At 47.8% G+C, this 19,518-nt stretch overlaps 8 non-coding genes across 8 annotated transcripts; all 8 read right to left on the bottom strand.

The window, feature by feature from the left end:
• Positions 1-289: 289 nt before the first annotated feature.
• On the bottom strand, positions 290-362 carry Trnar-ucg (transfer RNA arginine (anticodon UCG)). The gene has a single exon. It is a non-coding gene; the product is annotated as a tRNA-Arg (tRNA).
• A 513-nt stretch (positions 363-875) lies between these two features.
• Trnat-agu (transfer RNA threonine (anticodon AGU)) lies at positions 876-947 on the bottom strand. The gene has a single exon. It is a non-coding gene; the product is annotated as a tRNA-Thr (tRNA).
• A 338-nt stretch (positions 948-1,285) lies between these two features.
• Positions 1,286-1,358, bottom strand: Trnak-cuu (transfer RNA lysine (anticodon CUU)). The gene has a single exon. It is a non-coding gene; the product is annotated as a tRNA-Lys (tRNA).
• Positions 1,359-2,588: 1,230 nt separating this feature from the next.
• On the bottom strand, positions 2,589-2,661 carry Trnar-ucg (transfer RNA arginine (anticodon UCG)). Its single transcript has one exon. It is a non-coding gene; the product is annotated as a tRNA-Arg (tRNA).
• A 2,952-nt stretch (positions 2,662-5,613) lies between these two features.
• On the bottom strand, positions 5,614-5,686 carry Trnar-ucg (transfer RNA arginine (anticodon UCG)). Its single transcript has one exon. It is a non-coding gene; the product is annotated as a tRNA-Arg (tRNA).
• Positions 5,687-12,006: 6,320 nt separating this feature from the next.
• Positions 12,007-12,079, bottom strand: Trnak-cuu (transfer RNA lysine (anticodon CUU)). The gene has a single exon. It is a non-coding gene; the product is annotated as a tRNA-Lys (tRNA).
• A 3,243-nt stretch (positions 12,080-15,322) lies between these two features.
• Trnak-cuu (transfer RNA lysine (anticodon CUU)) lies at positions 15,323-15,395 on the bottom strand. Its single transcript has one exon. It is a non-coding gene; the product is annotated as a tRNA-Lys (tRNA).
• A 446-nt stretch (positions 15,396-15,841) lies between these two features.
• On the bottom strand, positions 15,842-15,914 carry Trnar-ucg (transfer RNA arginine (anticodon UCG)). The gene has a single exon. It is a non-coding gene; the product is annotated as a tRNA-Arg (tRNA).
• Between the last annotated feature and the right edge of the window lie 3,604 nt (positions 15,915-19,518).

Raw genomic sequence — 19,518 nt, 5'->3', positions numbered from 1 at the left:
TGACAATCTGCAGAGCCAGCGGCGTCAAAATTAACACACATACTTGATGTGACACAAAAGCAGAACGAGGTACTTTCCGACGTTGTTTTAGATGTGAAAGTACCAGTCAAAACTCGCGGTGAGGGCACTCTGCCGACCATTTCGCTAGTTAACACCGGTCTTGTTGTGTGTGTTTCAGGCTCAAGACCATCTCCAAGCACAGAATGGTCAACAGCAACATTCAGACGGTTTCGTACTGCTCAATTGCTACATTAAAACGGTATGTTTCTTTTTCAGAACCTGAAAAACACGACCGTGACAGGATTGGAACCTGCAATCTTCGGATCCGAAGTCCGACGCCTTATCCATTAGGCCACACGGTCACTGACGACCAAGTACAACTTATATACGACTCATCTCGAAACGCTCACGCCCCTGAGGAATTGTGTTTTCGTTCCACACAGCCGCTGCCCCTTACTCTTTCCCACCCATTCGTTACATTCAACCTCTTACGAGACCGACCAAACATAGACAGGAAAACAAGACCACACACTTTGCGCATTCGGAATCGATGGCAGGGTGTCCCTCGCCGTATTTGCTACAATGGCCATTTGCTACTTCCTTCAGAAGCGGTGGCGGCGACGACGACGACGACGACGACGACGACGACGACCGCGAGAGGTTCAGAGATTTGTGAGAAATACATCTATAAAATGTAATTCAGACTGCCTCGTCCCACCTTATGCCATACTGCTTTGGCAAATACTTTATCTGCGCCATTCGCCTTAGTCACATCTGAGAGTAATTCTTAATAAAGCGCCTGCCGCTAATTGTTCCTCATCGCAGATACTGTTTGCTATACGGCCACGATACGCAACTGATTTCCAAGATTCGTCTTCCTCCTGTGAGGATGGAACTCACGACCCTTGGTTTACTAGACCAATGCTCTACCACTGAGCTAAGCAGGCGCCGCCTAGCGGCACTTTTGCGTACTTCGTCCGTACGGTCGTCTGAATCATCAGACTTCAGCTGACAACACTTCATGTTTTCCACTAATATTTGCAGCTGTGGCGACCCATTACTGCTTGGCTACACATCTGACACGTAGCCGTGTTCTCTCCAACCCAAAACAACTTGCACTTCAGAACATGACTTTCACACATGTCTACAAAATCACCTTCACCTTCAAATACAGTTTTCTTGCGACTGATGGAGACGTAGGCAAATTTTAAAGTTGCTATTTCCATTACAACACGTTAATCAGAAAATCGGTAATTTACATCTGCAGCGGAAAAAAATTCCGTTCCGCCCAGCGTAGGGCTCGAACCCACGACCGTGTGAATAAGAGTCTCATGCTCTACCGACTGAGCTAGCCGTGCTGCCTCGTTGGATACCTGCTGGGTAGCAGATCACACTGTACTCGTTTGGGTTGGGTGGTCCCATACAGAATCTCTCCATGCTTCCTAATGTTTTCCTAACGTCACACTCGTCACGTACTTCACTTTTATTTCATAATCATTTCTGAGAATTAAAGGAATTGCATGACAATCTGCAGAGCTAGCGGCGTCAAAATTAACACACATACTTGATGTGACACAAAAGTCGAACGAGTTACTTTCCGACGTTGTTTTACATGTGCAAGTGCCAGTCAAACCTCGCGGTGAGGGCACTTGCCAACCATTTCGCTAGTTAACACCGGTCTTGTTGTGTGTGTTTCAAGCTCAAGACCATCTCCAAGCACAAAATGGCCAACAGCAACATTCAGACGGTTTCGTACTGCACAATTGCTACATTAAAACGGTATGTTTCTTTTTCAGAACTGGAAAAACACGACCGTGATAGGATTCGAACCTGCAATCTTCGGATCCGAAGTCCAACGCCTTAACCAATCTTTTATTTTTTATTTTCTTTACTTGTATTTCAGAACTTGTCTTTCACACATGCCTACAAAATCACCTTCACTTTCAAATACAGTTTCCTTGCGACTGACAGAGACGTAGGCAAAGTTTAAAGTTGCTATTTACATTACATCACGTTAATCAGAAAAACGGTAATTTACATTTGCAGCGGAACAAAATCCAGATCCGCCCTGCGTGGTGCTCGAACAAACAATAGTGGGATTAAAAGTCTCACGCACTACCGACTGAGCTAGAAGGCTGCCTCGGTTAATACCTGCCGGGTAGCACGTCACACAGTACTCTTTTGTGTTGGGTGGTCCCATACAGAATCTCTCCATGCTGCCTAATCTTTTCCTAACGTCACACTCGTCACGTACTTCACTTTTATTTCATAATCATTTCTGAAAGGTAAAGGAATTGCATGACAATCTGCAGAGCTAGCGGCGTCAAAATTAACACACATACTTGACGTGACTCAAAAGCCGAACGAGTTACTTTCCGACGTTGTTTTAGATGTGCAAGTGCCAGTCAAAACTCGCGGTGAGGGCACTCTGCCGACTATTTCGCTAGTTAACACCCGTCTTGTTGTGTGTGTTTCAAGCTCAAGATCATCTCCAAGCACTAAATGGTCAACAGCAACATTCAGACGGTTTCGTACTGCACAATTGCTACATTAAAACGGTATGTTTCTTTTTCAGAACTGGAAAAACACGACCGTGACAGGATTGGAACCTGCAATCTTCGGATCCGAAGTCCGACGCCTTATCCATTAGGCCACACGGTCACTTACGACCGAGTATAACTGATATACGACTCATCTCGAAACGCTCACACCCCCTGAGGAATTGTGTTTTCGTTCCACACAGCCGCTGCCCCTTACTCTTTCCCACCCATTCGTTACATTCAACCTCTTACGAGACCGACCAAACATAGACAGGAAAACAAGAGCACACACTTTGCGCATTCGGAATCGATGGCAGGGTGCCCCTCGCCGCATTTGCTACGATGGCCATTTGCTACTTCTGCAGAAGCGCCGGCGACGACGACGACGACGACGACGACGACGACGACGACGACGACGACCGCAAGAGGCTCTGAGATATGTGAGAAATACATCTATAAAATGTAATTCAGACTGCCTCGTCCAACCTTATGCTGTAACGCTTTGGCAAATGCTTTATCTGCGCCATTCGCCTTAATCACATCTGAGAGTAATTCTTAATAAAACGTCTGTCACTAATTGTTCGTCATCACAGATACGGTTTGCTATACGTCCATGACGCGCAACTGATTTCCAAAATTCGTCTTCCTCCTGTGAGGATGGATCTCACGACCCCTGGTTTACTAGACCAGTGCTCTACCACTGAGCTAAACCGGCGCCGCCTAGCGGCACTTTTGCGTACTTCGTCCGTACGGTCGTCTGAATCATCAGACTTCAGCTGAGAACACTTCATATTGTCGACTAATATTTGCAGCTATGGCGACCCATTACTGCTTGGCTACACATCTGACACGTAGCCGATGTTCTCTCCAAAGAAAACCACCTGCACTTCGGAACATGACTTTCACACATGTCTACAAAATCACCTTCACCTTCAAATACAGTTTTCTTGCGACTGATGGAGACGTAGGAAAATTTTAAAGTTGCTATTTCCATTACATCACGTTAATCAGAAAATCGGTAATTTACATCTGCAGCGGAAAAAAATTCCGTTCCGCCCAGCGTAGGGCTCGAACCCACGACACTGTGATTAAGAATATCATGCTCTACCGTCTGAGCTAGCCGTGCTGCCCCGTTGGATACCTGCTGGGTAGCAGATCACACAGTACTCGTTTGGGTTGGTTGGTCCCATACAGAATCTCTCCATGCTGCCTAATGTTTTCCTAACACCACACTCGTCAAGTACTTCTTTTTTATTTCATAATCATTTCTGAGAGGTTAAGGAATTGCATGACAATCTGCAGAGAAAGCGGCGTCAAAATTAACACATATACTTGACGTGACTCAAAAGCCGAACGAGTTACTTTCCGACGTTCTTTTAGATGTGCAAGTGCCAGTCAAACCTCGCGGTGAGGGCACTCTGCCGACCATTTCGCTAGTTAACACCGGTCTTGTTGTGTGTGTTTCAAGCTCAAGACCAGCTCCAAGCACAAAATGGTCAACAGCAACATTCAGACGGTTTCGTACTGCTCAATTGATACATTAAAACGTTATGTTTGTTTTTCATAACTGGAAAAACACGACGGTGACAGGAATCCAAACTGCAATCTTCGGATCCGAAGTCCGACGCCTTATCCATTAGGCCACACAGGCACTGACGAACAAGTATAACTTATATACGACTCATCTCGAAACGCTCACACCCCCTGAGGAATTGTGTTTTTGTTCCACACAGCCGCTGCCCCTTACTCTTTCCCACCCATTCGTTACATTCAACCTCTTACGAGACCGACCAAACATAGACAGGAAACAAGACCACACACTTTGCGCATTCGGAATCGATGGCAGGGTGTCCCTCGCCGCATTTGCTACGACGGCCATTTGCTACTTCTGCAGAAGCGGCGGCGGCGACGACGACCGCGAGAGGCTCCGAGATTTGTGAGAAATACATCTATAAAATATAATTCAGACTGCCTCGTCCCACCTTATGCCGTACCGCTTTGGCAAATGCTTTATCTGCGCCATTCGCCTTAATCACATCTGAGAGTAATTCTTAATAAAACGCCTGTCGCTAATTGTTCGTCATCACAGATACTGTTTGCTATACGGCCATGAGGCGCAAATGATTTCCAAAATTCGTCTTCCTCCTGTGAGGATGGAACTCACGACCCCTGGTTTACTAGACCAATGCCCTACCACTGAGCTAAACAGGCGCTGCCTAGCGGCACTTATGCGTACTTCGTCCGTACGGTCGTCTGAATCATCCGACTTCAGCTGACAACACTTCATATTTTCGACTAATATTTGCAGCTATGGCGACCCATTACTGCTTGGCTACACATCTGACATGTAGCCGTGTTCTCTCCAACCAAAACAACTTGCACTTCAGAACATGACTTTCACACATGTCTACAAAATCACCTTCACCTTCAAATACAGTTTTCTTGCGACTGATGGAGACGTAGGCTAGTTTTAAAGTTGCTATTTCCATTACATCACGTTAATCAGAAAATCGGTAATTTACGTCTGCAGCGGAGAAAAATTCCGTTCCGCCCAGCGTAGGGCTCGAACCCACGACACTGCGATTAAGAATTTCATGCTATACCGACTGAGCTAGCTGTGCTGCTTCGTTGGATACGTGCTGGGTATCAGATCACACAGTACTCGTTTGGGTTGGTTGGTCCCATACAGAATCTCTCCATGCTGCCTAATGTTTTCCTAACGTCACACTCGTCACGTACTTCACTTTTATTTCATAATCATTTCTGAGAGGTAAAGGAATTGCATGACAATCTGCAGACCTAGCGGCGTCAAAATTAACACACATACTTTACGTGACTCAAAAGCTGAACGAGTTACTTTCCGACGTGGTTTTTGATGTGCAAGTGCCAGTCGAACCTAGCGTTGAGGGCACTCTGCCGATCATTTCGCTAGTTAACACCGGTCTTGTTGTGTGTGTTTCAAACTCAAGACCATCTCCAAGCACATAATGGTCAACAGCAACATTCAGACGGTTTCGTACTGCACAATTGCTACATTAAAACGGTATGTTTCTTTTTCAGAACTGGAAAAACACGACCGTGACAGGATTCGAACCTGCAATCTTCGGATCCGAAGTCCGACGCCTTATCCATTAGGCCACACGGTCACTGACGACAAAGTATAACTTATATACGACTCATCTCGAAACGCTCACACCCCCTGAGGAATTGTGTTTTCGTTCCACACAGCCGCTGCCCCTTATTCTTTCCCACCCATTCGTTACATTCAACCTCTTACGAGACCGACCAAACATAGACAGGAAAACAAGACCACACACTTTGCGTATTCGGAATCGATGGCAGGGTGTCCCTCGCCGCATTTGCTACGATGGCCATTTGCTACTTCTGAAGAAGCGGCGGCGGCGACGACGACCGCGAGAGGCTCCGAGATTTGTGAGAAATACATCTATAAAATGTAATTCAGACTGCCTCGTCCCACCTTATGCCGTACGGCTTTGGCAAATGCTTTATCTGCGACATTCGCCTTAATCACATCTGAGAGTAATTCTTAATAAAACGCCTGTCGCTAATTGTTCGTCATCACAGATACTGTTTGCTATACGGCCATGAGGCGCAACTGATTTCCAAAATTCGTCTTCCTCCTGTGAGGATGGAACTCACGACCCCTGGTTTACTAGACCAATGCCCTACCACTTTTTTTTTTCAAGCTGAAAATGGTCAACAGCAACATTTATAAGGTATTGTACTGCTCAATTGCTACATTAAAACGGTATGTTTCTTTTTCAGAACTGATAAAACGCGAGCGTGACAGCATTCGAACCTGTAATCTCCAGATCCGAAGTCCGACGCCTTATCCATTTTTTTTTGTTTACCATCTTTTTCTTGTTGTTTCATTTTATTTTTCCTTTCTATGTTTTGTATTACTTGATATGCCATTGTTTAAAATTTAGGGGTGGCACTCAGATTCAGGCTGCGGAAACAAAGCGGGCATGGGTCGAAACCCGAGGCCTGGCCACGATGACTCCACCGTTCTGTTTCCGAATGGCACCTGTACTACGGTGTCGTACTTTCCCCTACTGTCTCGGTTCTTGGTCTCACGTTTTTCTTGTTCGTCCTAAATATCCACGAAAACTTCAGTCCAGGTTTAGAAAAGTATTTTACAGAAAGGTGGCAAATCCAGAAACAGTACATAGGAAATCGGCTAACACAGGCGACCTTAGCCAACACCCTCCCTTTCAAATGTCAGGCTAAGCATATTTGCAAAATCTTCACGGGGTCCTGGCATGAGCAATCGGTTCCAGTAAGCAGTAAGAATGTACTGTCGAAACGTTATGTGTTCATCCTCTTCATGACAACTAATAACAAAATGTACGAAGTGTCCCAGCAACCACATAACGGTATTGAGCTTCGTTCGCGGATAAAAGGAAGAATCGGGCCGTACGATGATGTCAATGGTATAAGCGGTTTCGGCATTCCTAGTGACAAAAGCCAGTTGTTTCCTGAGCCAAATCCAATTAGCAAGGTGCCCACTGCAGGTGAATCGATGCTCAAGTGTGTCCAGGAGACCACACCGAGTGCAGTTGTCCGTGTCAGAAAGACCAATACGGTGCAGTCGTACGTTGGTGGGGACCAAACCATTAACTACCCTACACCACGTGGACGCCACAGCCATAGTGTGGATCGGCAGACTAACATTCTTCCAGACGTTCTTCCAGGACACTGATGGAGACGCCAGTTCGATTGGATTGGGACCGGCCAGCCCCTCCCAATGGGCAATCAAGCTCTTGGTTGTTGGCACCGGTCGTCGCAAGAAGACGTCACCGAGGTAACTAACCGCAATATAAAATTCCCGTACGTGTTTCAACTTAAAATTGAGGCGACCGACGTCGACAGGTGGAGCAAGGCTCTTCGGATGCACAACAGTAAAAAGTCTGGATGTAATTGAAGTCACTTCTTGCGTAACAATTAGAGTCGTACGGCGGACGTACAAGGCAGATGCCTTGGGAGTAATGTCAGTGAGGCCCAAGCCTCCGGAGATACGCGGTTTCATCATAACCTCGTAACGCAACTTGAATAGATGACCCTTCCATATAAACCTGCTAGACAATTGGCGCAACCTTTTCGCCACCATAATGGGAAGGGGGAACAGCTGAGCAACATAATAGGCTTTACATAACACGTATGTGTCTAAAATTCTGACTTTTTGCAAAATGGTAGCAGAGCGCTGCTCATGGACCATCAGAGCCCCCTGTATCTTCTCGGTGACAGATTTAAATTAAGAGCTGCCATTTTTATAGGACACCGATCAATGGTAATCCCCAATGACGTATGGCGATCGACAAAAGTGGCCCAAGGAACATCAGCATCGCGAAACCCTCGAATATCAAGGAACTTACACTTACCCTGATTAAGACGCGCTCCAGAGACACAACAGTATGCATCGACTGCCCCTTTCAACAATGTGATATCATCACGTTGACGGAGGAGAACAACGACATCGTCCGCGTACGCCTTAACCGTGAGCTTCCCACCAGAGAGGGTCATACCCTGAAGCTTGAAAGCAAGAGTCCGAAGCAGCGGTTCCAGGGACAATATGAATAGCGACATAGAGAGCGGACTACCCTGAGGTACCCCTCGGCGGATACAAAGGGCGGCGTCAGCTGCCCATTGACTGACACCCGAGCAGTTATTCCCCTATACAATTTGCCAAGAACACCACGTGATGAAGCGTTAAAACCTATTGTATCTAAAACATGATCTAAAAACACATGACTGACGTGATCAAAAGCCTTATAAAAATCGAGGAAAGCAAAGGCACAATGAACGTTTGTAACCGCCGCAACCGAGACAACATCCCGATATTCGGCTACTGGGGTCAGAATAGATCTACCAGGAAAACAACATTGATGTGCATCAATCACACCCCGAAGCAGTGAAGACAATCGACTATTGAGTGCTCTAGCAGCTGTCTTGTAATCAAAGTTCAGCAATGTGAGCGGACGAAGATTGGCAGTAGATAAACGACCAGTGGACTTCGGAATTAAAACAATTTTCCCTACTTTAAAATCGGCAGGCACATCCATCCCCTTGACAATCTCATTTAAAATCTGCGTAAAAGTGCCACCCAAAAGAGGCCAAAAACGCAGATAAAATTCTTTAGGCAGGCCGTCTGGACCCGGCGATTTACCGGACGGAGAGTGAGCAATAAAATCAAAAACATCATCTACCTGCGACTCCCGGAGAAAGTCGCCGTTCGCGTCAGGCGTGATCGTCGCAGGAAGATCCTCAAGGACATCATCAGAAAGCGACGCACCAGAATCATCGGCAGAATAGAGATTAGCGTAATACTGATGAAGAGCACGAGTCATATCCTCCTGTGCAATAAGCTGTCGTCCATCATCCACCATAAGGACGTCGAGTCTGATGCCGCAGCAGGTGGTACAAAGAAGTCAGTTCACCTTCAACAAGAGAGTGAGGTTTCGACTTTACTCGCAGACCATCCAACTGTCGTCGTTTGAGGGTCAAGAGCTTGGCTTTAATACGACGAACATCATGGATCCGCAGAGGAGAAGGACCCGCCGCGTCATACAGTTCACGCAGGACAGAGTAGTAAAATTCATACGTGTACTTAAAATCACGCGCCCTTGCGGCACAGTAAAAAATCAAAGTCTGACGAATCTTGGGCTTGGCAAACGCAGTCCACCAAACGAGCAAGGAGGGGTAACGCGGGACGGAGCGAAGACATCGCTCCCACACGGCACTTACAACTTCATCAATGGCACTGTCGGCAAGGTGGGAAACATTTAACATCCACTGGGAACGATAAAGTTTTGCTGGTTGGTGACTAAGATTTACAGTTGCAGTAAAAGCACAATGGTCAGAAAAACTAGTAGGAATAACATCGACAGAAAGAATGTTATCACATAAAAAGTCAGAGAAGTAGAATCTGTCGAGTCTACTGCATGAGGGCGCGGTAAAATACGTAAATTTCACCAGGGTGGGATATTTGTGTTCCCAAACATCACGCAGGTGCATCGTACGAACCAAGTCATGTAAATCTCGGCCATAATTAAAATTGGGGGACTGGTCTTCGGGGCGTAAAACACAATTAAAACCGCCTCCGAGCAGGAGACTCCGAGGACTCTTGCGCAAAAGATAAATAAGCTCTTCCTTATAAAAGCGCGATCGAGCCACAGTGCGACCCGAACCAGAGGGGGCATACAAAACAACTAGGTGGAGATCAAAAAGACGACAACCAATCCCACGGCCAGAGTCAAGGAATTCAATGTCAGTAATAGGAATACCTTCTCGAAAGAAAAGAGCAGTTCCTGTTGAATTCTCCGGTGCGACATTAAAAACAGTTTGAAATCCAGGTAGAGAGAGATCAGAAAACAATACTTCCTGCAAAAATACTACGTCCGCACAGGAGTCGTAAAGAAACTGCCGCAAAGAGGCAATGCGAACGTCGGACTCAATACGGTTAACATTTAAGGTAAGAAAGGTGTATGCTTGAACCATGGAGAGAAAAGCGAGGGAAGAAATCACCTACACCGACGCATCAACATCACAGTCCATAGCAGGGGAGACGGAGGCATCCTAGGGAAGGGGACTGCTACCCCCTTCCGCGGATCCCTTACGTTTCGGTTTTTTACGAACAGCATTGACGTTCGGCTGAACGCGCAACTTGCGTCGGCTGACGGGCAAGGAAGCGGCAGCCGCCGGTGACGTAGGAGGGTCAAGTTCTGTATCTGACAACACCCGCGCCGGTCCACAGTCAGGGTCCGGGGTCGCGGGGGAAACATCCGACGAAACGGACTGGTCTACACCAGTATTAGCTTCCGGCAAACATGGACTACACGGAGGCGAAACGTGAGCAGGAAGCTCAGAAACTGCTAAGTTGGAAGGAAGCGGAGCAGCTCCGCTGGCAGAGGTGTGGGGCAGCGAAGCAGGAAGTTGTTGCGACTCAACTTGTTGTGACAACGAAGTCGGTTCGGAAGGCGGCGCCAACAGGCCCGACCGACGAGCCGACTCGAGAGAAGCCGCGTCGGAAGCCGGAGGGGCGTCAGCAGCCGCTACCGGAACAGCTACTTCAGGGGAACAGGGAGCATCTACACTACTCTGTGGCTCGGAGGATGTCGGTCTCTCGGATTGGGGCATCTCGGGGAGATCCTCATCCGTACTATTTCCATCTTGTGCGCGACGCCGTTTATTATTCAAAAGCGGCACACCCACCTGAGGAACAGACGGAACAACATCAGATTTAGCACGCAAAGGAGGAAATTCTGTGTCAGGGGCGTGCAAAATTTGCGGCGGGGCGCTACTACCACTGGACTGTTCGACACCAAGAGCAGAACCACCGGCAACGAGGTCAGCGACCGTTAACTTGCGACGCTGTTCGAGAGAATTGTTTAACACAAAAACCCTCCGCGGACAGTCGGTACGCACGTGGCCACTCTCATTACACAAGAAACAGGTGCCAACCTGACCACTATATGTTACATGGACACGATATACACCGATCTGCAGGTGCGAGGGAATATTCTGCTTCACGTGCATTTCGACGGAACGAATACCACTGTAACACTGCAGACGATGTTGGCTGGACCAGCGTTCAAGGCGAATACTCTTAACATCACCATACTTGAGTAAACCCTCCTTAAGATACACATTATCCACCTCCGGCGGAAGGTTGTAAACACGAACACTGGTGTACGTAATGGAACCATTTGAAAGCAGTACGGTACTGACAGAATCATCCCGATGCCGAAAGAGAACCTGATGACCAAATTTGGAAATAATTTTATCAACCTGAAGGGGGTCCATAAATTTAACAAAGAAAACATAGAGTTCTGTATCAAAATAGGCAGTGCGCACCTGATCCGAATTAATGCCAAAGGTATCTACTAACCAATCATGAATCTCAAGGGAACTAGGTTGCACATGGCGGGTGGACTTGTCGAAAGCAAAACTAACTGTAGCCTGACGAGGAATAACCTGAGACGACATTTTCAAAAACTACGCGGTCTAAACCGCTAAACAAAAACACTGAAATACACACAGAAAGTAACACAAGGAACGAAACAACGACGGAAAAAAACTTACATAAGGTACAACACTACACGTAAACAAACGATATCCCACTAAACGTAACGCTACGGCGGAGCGGAAGAATAGGCACGTCCACACTGCACGGCGTCTGAAGCGGAACTGAACTAATATTTGCATCTATGGCGACCCATTACTGCTTGGCTACACATCTGACACGTAGCCGATGTTCTCTCCGAACAAAACCACCTGCACTGCAGAACATGACTTTCACACATGTCTACAAAATCATCTTCACCTTCAAATACAGTTTTCTTGCGACTGATTGAGACGTAGGCAAATTTTAAAGTTGCTATTTCCATTACATCACGTTAATCAAAAAATCGGTAATTTACATCTGCAGCGGAGAAAAATTCCGTTCCGCCCAGCGTACGGCTCGAACCCACGACCCTGTGATTAAGAGTCTCATGCTCTACCGACTGAGCTAGCCGTGCTGCCTCGTTGGATACCTGCTGGGTAGCAGATCACGCAGTACTCGTTTGGGTTGGTTGGTCCCATACAGAATCTCTCCATGCTGCCTAATGTTTTCCTAACGTCACACTCGTCACGTACTTCACTTTTATTTCATAATTATTTCTGAAAGGTAAAGGAATTGCATGACAATCTGCAGGGCTAGCGGCGTCAAAATTAACACACATACTTGACGTGACTCAAAAGCCGAACGAGTTACTTTCCGACGTTGTTTTAGATGTGCAAGTGCCAGTCAAAACTCGCGGTGAGGGCACTCTGCTGAACATTTCGCTAGTTAACACCGGTCTTGTTGTGTGTGTTTCAAGCTCAAGACCATCTCCAAGCACAAAATGGTCAACAGCAACATTCAGACGGTTTCGTACTGCACAATTGCTACATTAAAACGGTATGTTTCTTTTTCAGAACTGGAAAAACACGACCGTGACAGGATTCGAACCTGCAATCTTCGGATCCGAAGTCCGACGCCTTATCCATTTTTTTAAAATTCTTTTTTCTCTATTTTCTCCAAGCAAAAAATGGGCAACAGCAACATTCAGACGGTTTCGTACTGCTCAATTGCTACATTAAATCGGTATGTTTCTTTTTCAGGACTGGAAAAACACGAGCGTGACAGCATTCGAACCTGTAATCTTCAGATCCGAAGTCCGACGAATGATCCATTTTTTTTATTTTTTTTCCTGAACTCCCTTTTTTTACTTCCCTTTTCAATAAGTAGATCGCAATGAAGGCAGGATCCCGGACGCGCAGCAACAGCAATGGGCCTCTCCGCGGCACTGCAAGTGCGTCACGACACAGAACCCCTTCCCCATCATGACATGGGTGGACACATAGTTTTTGTCTGTCTCCTCTCAGATTATTTATATCATGGAACAAAGTTTTTACTTAGAACGTTGTGGTTTTTCCCTTACTTTATTTTATGTTTTTTTTTGTTTTTTTTTTTTTAAATATTTGCCCTGTTTGGTTCTTGAATGTTGTAATTTGTTTGTACCTTTTTCTGTTGTGTTTTTTTTTCGTACATAATACCGTGTAGAAGCCGTAGTCACTTCTCAGAGATTAATAAAATAGTTCACTCAGTCCACTGTTTGCTTGTTACTTCTTTATAGTTTCTATAGTGTTGTTCGTTTTTATCCTATGCCTGTCCTCTCGAAGACTATATTCAACATGTTGCCGTAGTGTTTTTTTGGTCACTGTATCTTTTTGATTCCCAATAAGCGGATTCCATATAGACGATGAAATCAAGTGAATTGTCAGATCCATTCCTTCCAATTACATAATGTGTGTAGTGACCCATGAGCCACATGACAGCGTTATTTTTGCTTTCTGGAAAAAATGTCACTTCAGGCTGTAATAGCATTTGTGGTGTATAATGGCGGCCATCACTTCTGGTGAGGAGTGCAATCTTCTGTCTTATCCATGTCCAATTGTGAAATTGTCCTCTGCACGTGAATCTGTGGTGAAGTGTGTCCACGAATCCACACTTAGTGCAGTGATTTGTAGCACACAGTCCTATCTGATAAAGTTTTGCATTGGTTGGTACAGTGTCGCTGACTACCTTGTACCAAGTGGAAGCCACGTTTGTTGAATGGATTTTGAGACTAAGGTTTTTCCATACAGTACGCCATATGACGTTCGGATATTTGATTTCTATGGTATTTTGTGTATCCGATTTGTGCCATGTATTTAGAATCTCCTTTGTAGTTATACTTGACTTGTACATAATGCGTGGCTCTAAGTAGCCGACCTCAATATAAAATTTCTTGATATGCGTTAGTGTGTTGTTTAGTTTGCCCACATTCACCGGGGGGTTGCAGGGAACCTGGCTGGACAATTGTGAATAGTCGGGAGGTGATGTTATTTCTGTCCTTATTAATCATAAACAGGGTTCTTTTGATGTAAAGTGCAGTTGCCTTTGTAACCAAATTAGTTAGCCCTAACGCGCCCATCAGTCTTGCTTTGGTCACACTGTCCAGTCTAACTGTAAATATGTTGCCTTTCCACAGGTAGCTATTTGCAAGACGCATTACCTTTTTCACCTGTAACGTCGGTGCTGGGAATATTTGTGCTACAAAACAGGCTTTAGAAAACACGTAGGTGTTAATTAATTGAACATTTTGCAATAAATTCGCGGATCGCCAACGAAGTTCCCTTAACGCACCCTGTATTTTGTTCGCCGTGTCCCGCCAATTTACTGCAGCCATCTTCATTGTACAATTGTTCATAGTAATACCTAGTGTTTTGTGGGAATCAACGAGTGACGCCCATTGGCTGCGTACCCAATCCATTAGGCCACACGGTCACTGATGACCAAGTATAACTTATATACGACTCATCTCGAAACGCTCACACCCCCTGAGGAATTGTGTTTTCGTTCCACACAGCCGCTGCTAATTACTCTTTCCCACCCATTCGTTACATTCAACCTCTTACGAGACCGACCAAATATAGACAGGCAAACAAGACCACACACTTTGCGCATTCGGAATCGAAAGCAGGGTGTCCCTCGCCGCATTTGCTACGATGGCCATTTGCTACTTCTGCAGAAGCGCCGGCGACGGCCTCGACGACGACGACGACGACGACAGGCTCTGAGATTTGTGGGAAACACATCTATAAAAAGTAGTTCAGACTGCCTCGTCCCACCTTATGCTGTACCGCTTTGGCAAATGCTTTATCTGCGCCATTCGCCTTAATCACATCTGAGAGCACTTCGTAATAAAACGCCTGTCGCTAATTGTTCGTCGTCACAGATACTGTTTGCTATACGGCCATGACGCGCAAGTGATTTCCAAAATTCGTGTTCCTCCTGTGAGAATGGAACTCACGAGCCCTGATTTACTAGACCAGCGCTCTACCACTGAGCTAAAGAGGCACGTCCTAGCGGCACTTTTGCTTACTTGGTCCATACGTCTTCTGAATCATCAGACTTCAGCTGACAACACTTCATATTTTTGACTAATATTTGCAGCTATGGCGACCCATTACTGCTTGGCTACACATCTGACACGTAGCCGATGTTCTCTCCAAACAAAACCACCTGCACTTCAGAACATGAGTTTCACACATGTCTGCAAAATCACCTTCACCTTCAAATACAGTTTTCTTGCGACTGCCTGAGACGTAGGCAAATTTCGAAGTTGCTATTTCCATTACATCACGTTAATCAGAACATCGGTAACTTACATCTGCAGAGGAGAAAAATTCCGTTCCGCCCAGCGTAGGTCTCGAACCCACGACCCTGTGATTAAGAGTCTCATGCTCTACCGACTGAGCTAGCTGTGCTGCCTCGTTGGATACCTGCTGGGTAGCAGATCACACAGTACTCGTTTGGGTTGGTTGGTCCCATACAGAATCTCTCCATGCTGCCTAATGTTTTCCTAACGTCACACCCGTCACGTACTTTTATTTCATAATCATTTCTGAGAAGTAAAGGAATTGCATGACAATCTGCAGAGCTAGCGCGTCAAAATTAACACACACACTTGACGTGACTCAAAAGCCGAACGAGTTACTTTCCGATTTTGTTTTAGATGTGCAAGTGCCAGTCAAACCTCGCGGTGAGGGCACTCTGCCGACCATTTCGGTAGTTAACACCGGTCTTGTTGTGTGTCTTTCAAGCTCAAGACCAGCTCCAAGCACAAAATGGTCAACAGCAACATTCAGACGGTTTCGTACTGCACAATTCCTACATTAAAACGGTATGTTTCTTTTTCAGAACTGGAAAAACACAACCGCGACAGGATTCGAACCTGCAATCTTCGGATCCGAAGTCCGACGCCTTATCCATGAGGCCACACGGTCACTGTCGACCGAGTATAACTGATATACGACTCATTTCGAAACGCTCACACCTCCTGAGGAATTGCGTTTTCGTTCCACACAGCCGCTGGCCCTTACTCTTTCCCACCCATTCGTTACATTCAACCTCTTACGAGACCGACCAAACATAGACATAAAAACAAGACCACACACATTGCGCATTCGGGATCGATGGCCATTTGCTACTTCTGCAGAAGCGTAGGCGGCGGCGGCGGCGGCGACGACGACGACGACGACGACGACGATCACGAGAGGCTCAGAGATTTGTGAGAAATACACCTATAAAATGTAATTCAGACTGCCTCGTCCCACCTTATGCCGTACCTTTTTTTTCCCTTTATTGTCATTTTATACCTACAAAGGTAGGCCGGCAGCGGCCTAATATGCCGCTCTTCGGCCACAAGAAACATACAAGAGATAAAAACAGGAAGACATAATCTCAAAACACAGACATGGAGGACAAAAATCAGAAGACAACAGAGAATAAAAAGAATTGAAGTCGTTCACCGACGCAGCACTGTTTCAGTTTTAAAAAAACGGGCAGCACAGCACGGAACAGAGAACACTAGCACAGGTGAACGGTGGAGCAGAAAACGAAGAAACACTCGAGGCACAGACGGGACGAAAGACACGGACACTGCGGAGATGGGCTTCGGCGCTTGCAGGGGCACTGTCTACACCGAAAAGCTGGGGGCCTGCCAAGGGAAAAAACAGGGGGAGGGAAGGAGGGAGGGGGAGATAGGATGCCAGGGAGGAGGAGGGGAGAAAACGAAAAGAGGGGGGTGGAAGCCCAGGGAGAGGGGGAGGGGAGGTAAGGATGGAAGGAGGGAGAGAAGGAGGGAGAGAAGGGAGAGAGGGTGCCCACAGGAAAATGAGAGGAGAGGGGAAGGCAAGGCTCAAATTTGGTAGGAGGGGTAGATGGAGGGGAGGAGGGCATCATCCGGGAGGGGGAGTCGGCGGAAGCCACCTTGGGAGAGGGTGTGGAGAGTGTGAAGATGGAGAGCAGGTGGGATACAGGAGTACAGGCGCGGCAGTGGGTTGGGGTGGGAGAGGATGGAAGAGACAAGCGGGTGGGGAGGATCAAGCTTGCGGGAGGTGTAGAGGATCCGTATCCGTTGGAGGAAGAGGAGGAGGTGTGGGAAGGGGATGAGGTCATAGAGGAGCCGCGTGGGGGAAGGGAGGCGGATGCGATAGGCGAGGCGGAGTGCATGCCGTTCAAGGATTTGAAGGGATTGGTAAAAGGTAGGTGGGGCAGAGATCCAGGCGGGATGGGCATAACAGAGGATAGGGCGGATGAGAGATTTATAGGTGTGGAGGACGGTGGAGGGGTCCAGACCCCATGTGCGGCCAGAAAGGAGCTTCAGGAGGTGGAGTCGGGAGCGTGCCTTGGCTTGGATTGTCCGGAGATGAGGGGTCCAGGAGAGGCGACGGTCAAGGGTGACGCCAAGGTACTTGAGGGTGGGTGTGAGGTTAATAGGACGGCCATAAATGGTAAGATAGAAATCAAGGAGACGGAAGGAAGGGGTGGTTTTGCCTACGATGATTGCCTGGGTCTTGGAAGGATTGACCTAGAGCAACCACTGGTTACACCAAGAGGTGAACCGGTCAAGATGGGATTGGAGAAGGTGTTGGGAGCGTTGCAGGGTGGGGGCAAGGGCAAGGAAGGCGGTGTCATCGGCGTACTGGAGAAGGTGAAGGGGGGGTGCAGGTGGAGGCATGTCCGCCGTATAAAGAAGGTAAAGAAGAGGGGAAAGGACGGAACCTTGGGGCACACCGGCAGAGGGGTAGAAGGTGTAGGAATCAGTGTTGTGGATAGTGACATAGGAAGGGCGGTGGGAAATGAAGGAGGCGATCAGACGGACGTAGTTAATAGGAAGAGCAAAGGTTTGGAGCTTGAAGAGGAGACCAGAATGCCACACTCGGTCATAGGCGCGTTCAAGGTCAAGGGAGAGGAATATGGCGGAGCGACGGGAGTTGAGTTGTTCGGAGAGGAGGTGAGTGAGGTGAAGGAGAAGGTCATCGGCAGAGAAGGACGGTCGAAAGCCACATTGGGTGGAGGGAAGGAAGCGGTGCCGGTGGAGATGCTGGTGGATGCGGCGGGTTAGAACGGATTCCAGGACCTTGCTGAAGACCGAGGTAAGGCTTATAGGACGGTAGGAGGAGACAGCGGAAGGTGGTTTATCGGGTTTGAGGAACATCAGGATCCGGGAGGGTTTCCACAGGTCGGGGTAGAAGCCGGTGGACAAGACCACATTGTACAGCCTGGCCAGGGTGGAGAGGAAAGGGGCGGGAGCTTCACGGAGGTGACAGTAAGTAACACGGTCGTGACCAGGAGCAGTGTTGCGTTTGGTGCGGAGTATATCGATGATGTCTTGAGTAGTTATAGTGTTATTGAGTTCAGTGTGTGTAATGTTGTCCAAGTACTGGAAGCCAGGAGCTAGTGGAGGGATAGAGGTGTCAGTTCGATCGCGGACATCGGGGAAGAGGGAATAATCGAACTGGGGATCGTCAGGGATGGTAAAGACATCGGTGAGGTCGGAGGCAAAATGGTTGGCCTTACTAAGGTTGTCAGGAAAGGGATTGTCATTATGAAGGAGGGGATAGTAAGGGGGGGGGTTTTGATCCAGTAAGGCGGCGGAAGGCTGACCAGTATTTGGACGAGTTAATAGGTAGGGTAGCAGTAAGACGGGTGCATGTCTGTCGCCAGTCCCGGCGTTTCTTAGCCGCGAGCAAGTTCCGGATGTGTCTCTGGAGTTGCCGGTGGCGTTGTAGTGTGTCCCGGTCACGCGTGTGGAGGAAGGCACGGTAGAGACGACGGGATTCTCGAAGGAGGAGGACGGCCTGTGGGGGTAAAGTGGGACGGTGCGGATGGATGGCGACGGTAGGGATGCGGGCCTCCACGGCCTCAGACAAGGTCTGCTGGAGAAAGGATGCGGCATGGGTTATGTCATGTGGGCGGTGGTAGGTGAGGGGGTGGCTATCGACTCGGGTAGTAAGGGTATCCCGGTATGCATTCCAGTCGGCACGGGAGTAATCATGGACATACTTGGGGGGAGGGTCAAGGCGAGGATCGGGACGGGGGCGACGACCGTCTGATATGGTAAGAAGGACAGGGAGATGGTCACTGCCAATAGGGTCGAGGACGTCCACCGCAATGCGGCCAAGGAGGTTGGGGGAGGCTAGAACGACATCGGGTGTGGTATTGGATTCAGGGCGGGTGTGTTGGGGAAGAGGAAGGACATCTCCTTGGATGGTGGCGAGGAACCGATGCCACCGCCGTAACTGGGTGGCGGAGCGACTATGGATATTGAGATCTGCGGCAATCACGTAGGAGGAGAAGGTACGGTCGATGTGGGAAAGGAAGTCAAAAGGAATAGGGGCAGAGAGGCGGACATAGATGGTGGCGCAGGTAACGGTGAGGCCGGGGAAGAATAGACTAAGGATCAGGTGTTCCGTGGGGTTGGGAAGGAGGGGTTGGAGCCGAACAGGGATCTGGCGATGGTGGCCAATGGCAACTCCGCCACGCGCTATCGGGAGGGGGTTGTCAGAGCGGTGAAGGAGGTAGGGCGAGGTATGGACAGTATGG

The sequence above is a fragment of the Schistocerca gregaria genome, chromosome 3 (assembly GCF_023897955.1).
Source record: "Schistocerca gregaria isolate iqSchGreg1 chromosome 3, iqSchGreg1.2, whole genome shotgun sequence".
NCBI lineage: Eukaryota > Metazoa > Arthropoda > Insecta > Orthoptera > Acrididae > Schistocerca > Schistocerca gregaria.
The sequence above is the reverse complement of the archived record's forward strand: the minus strand, read 5'-3'. Positions and strand labels throughout refer to the sequence as shown.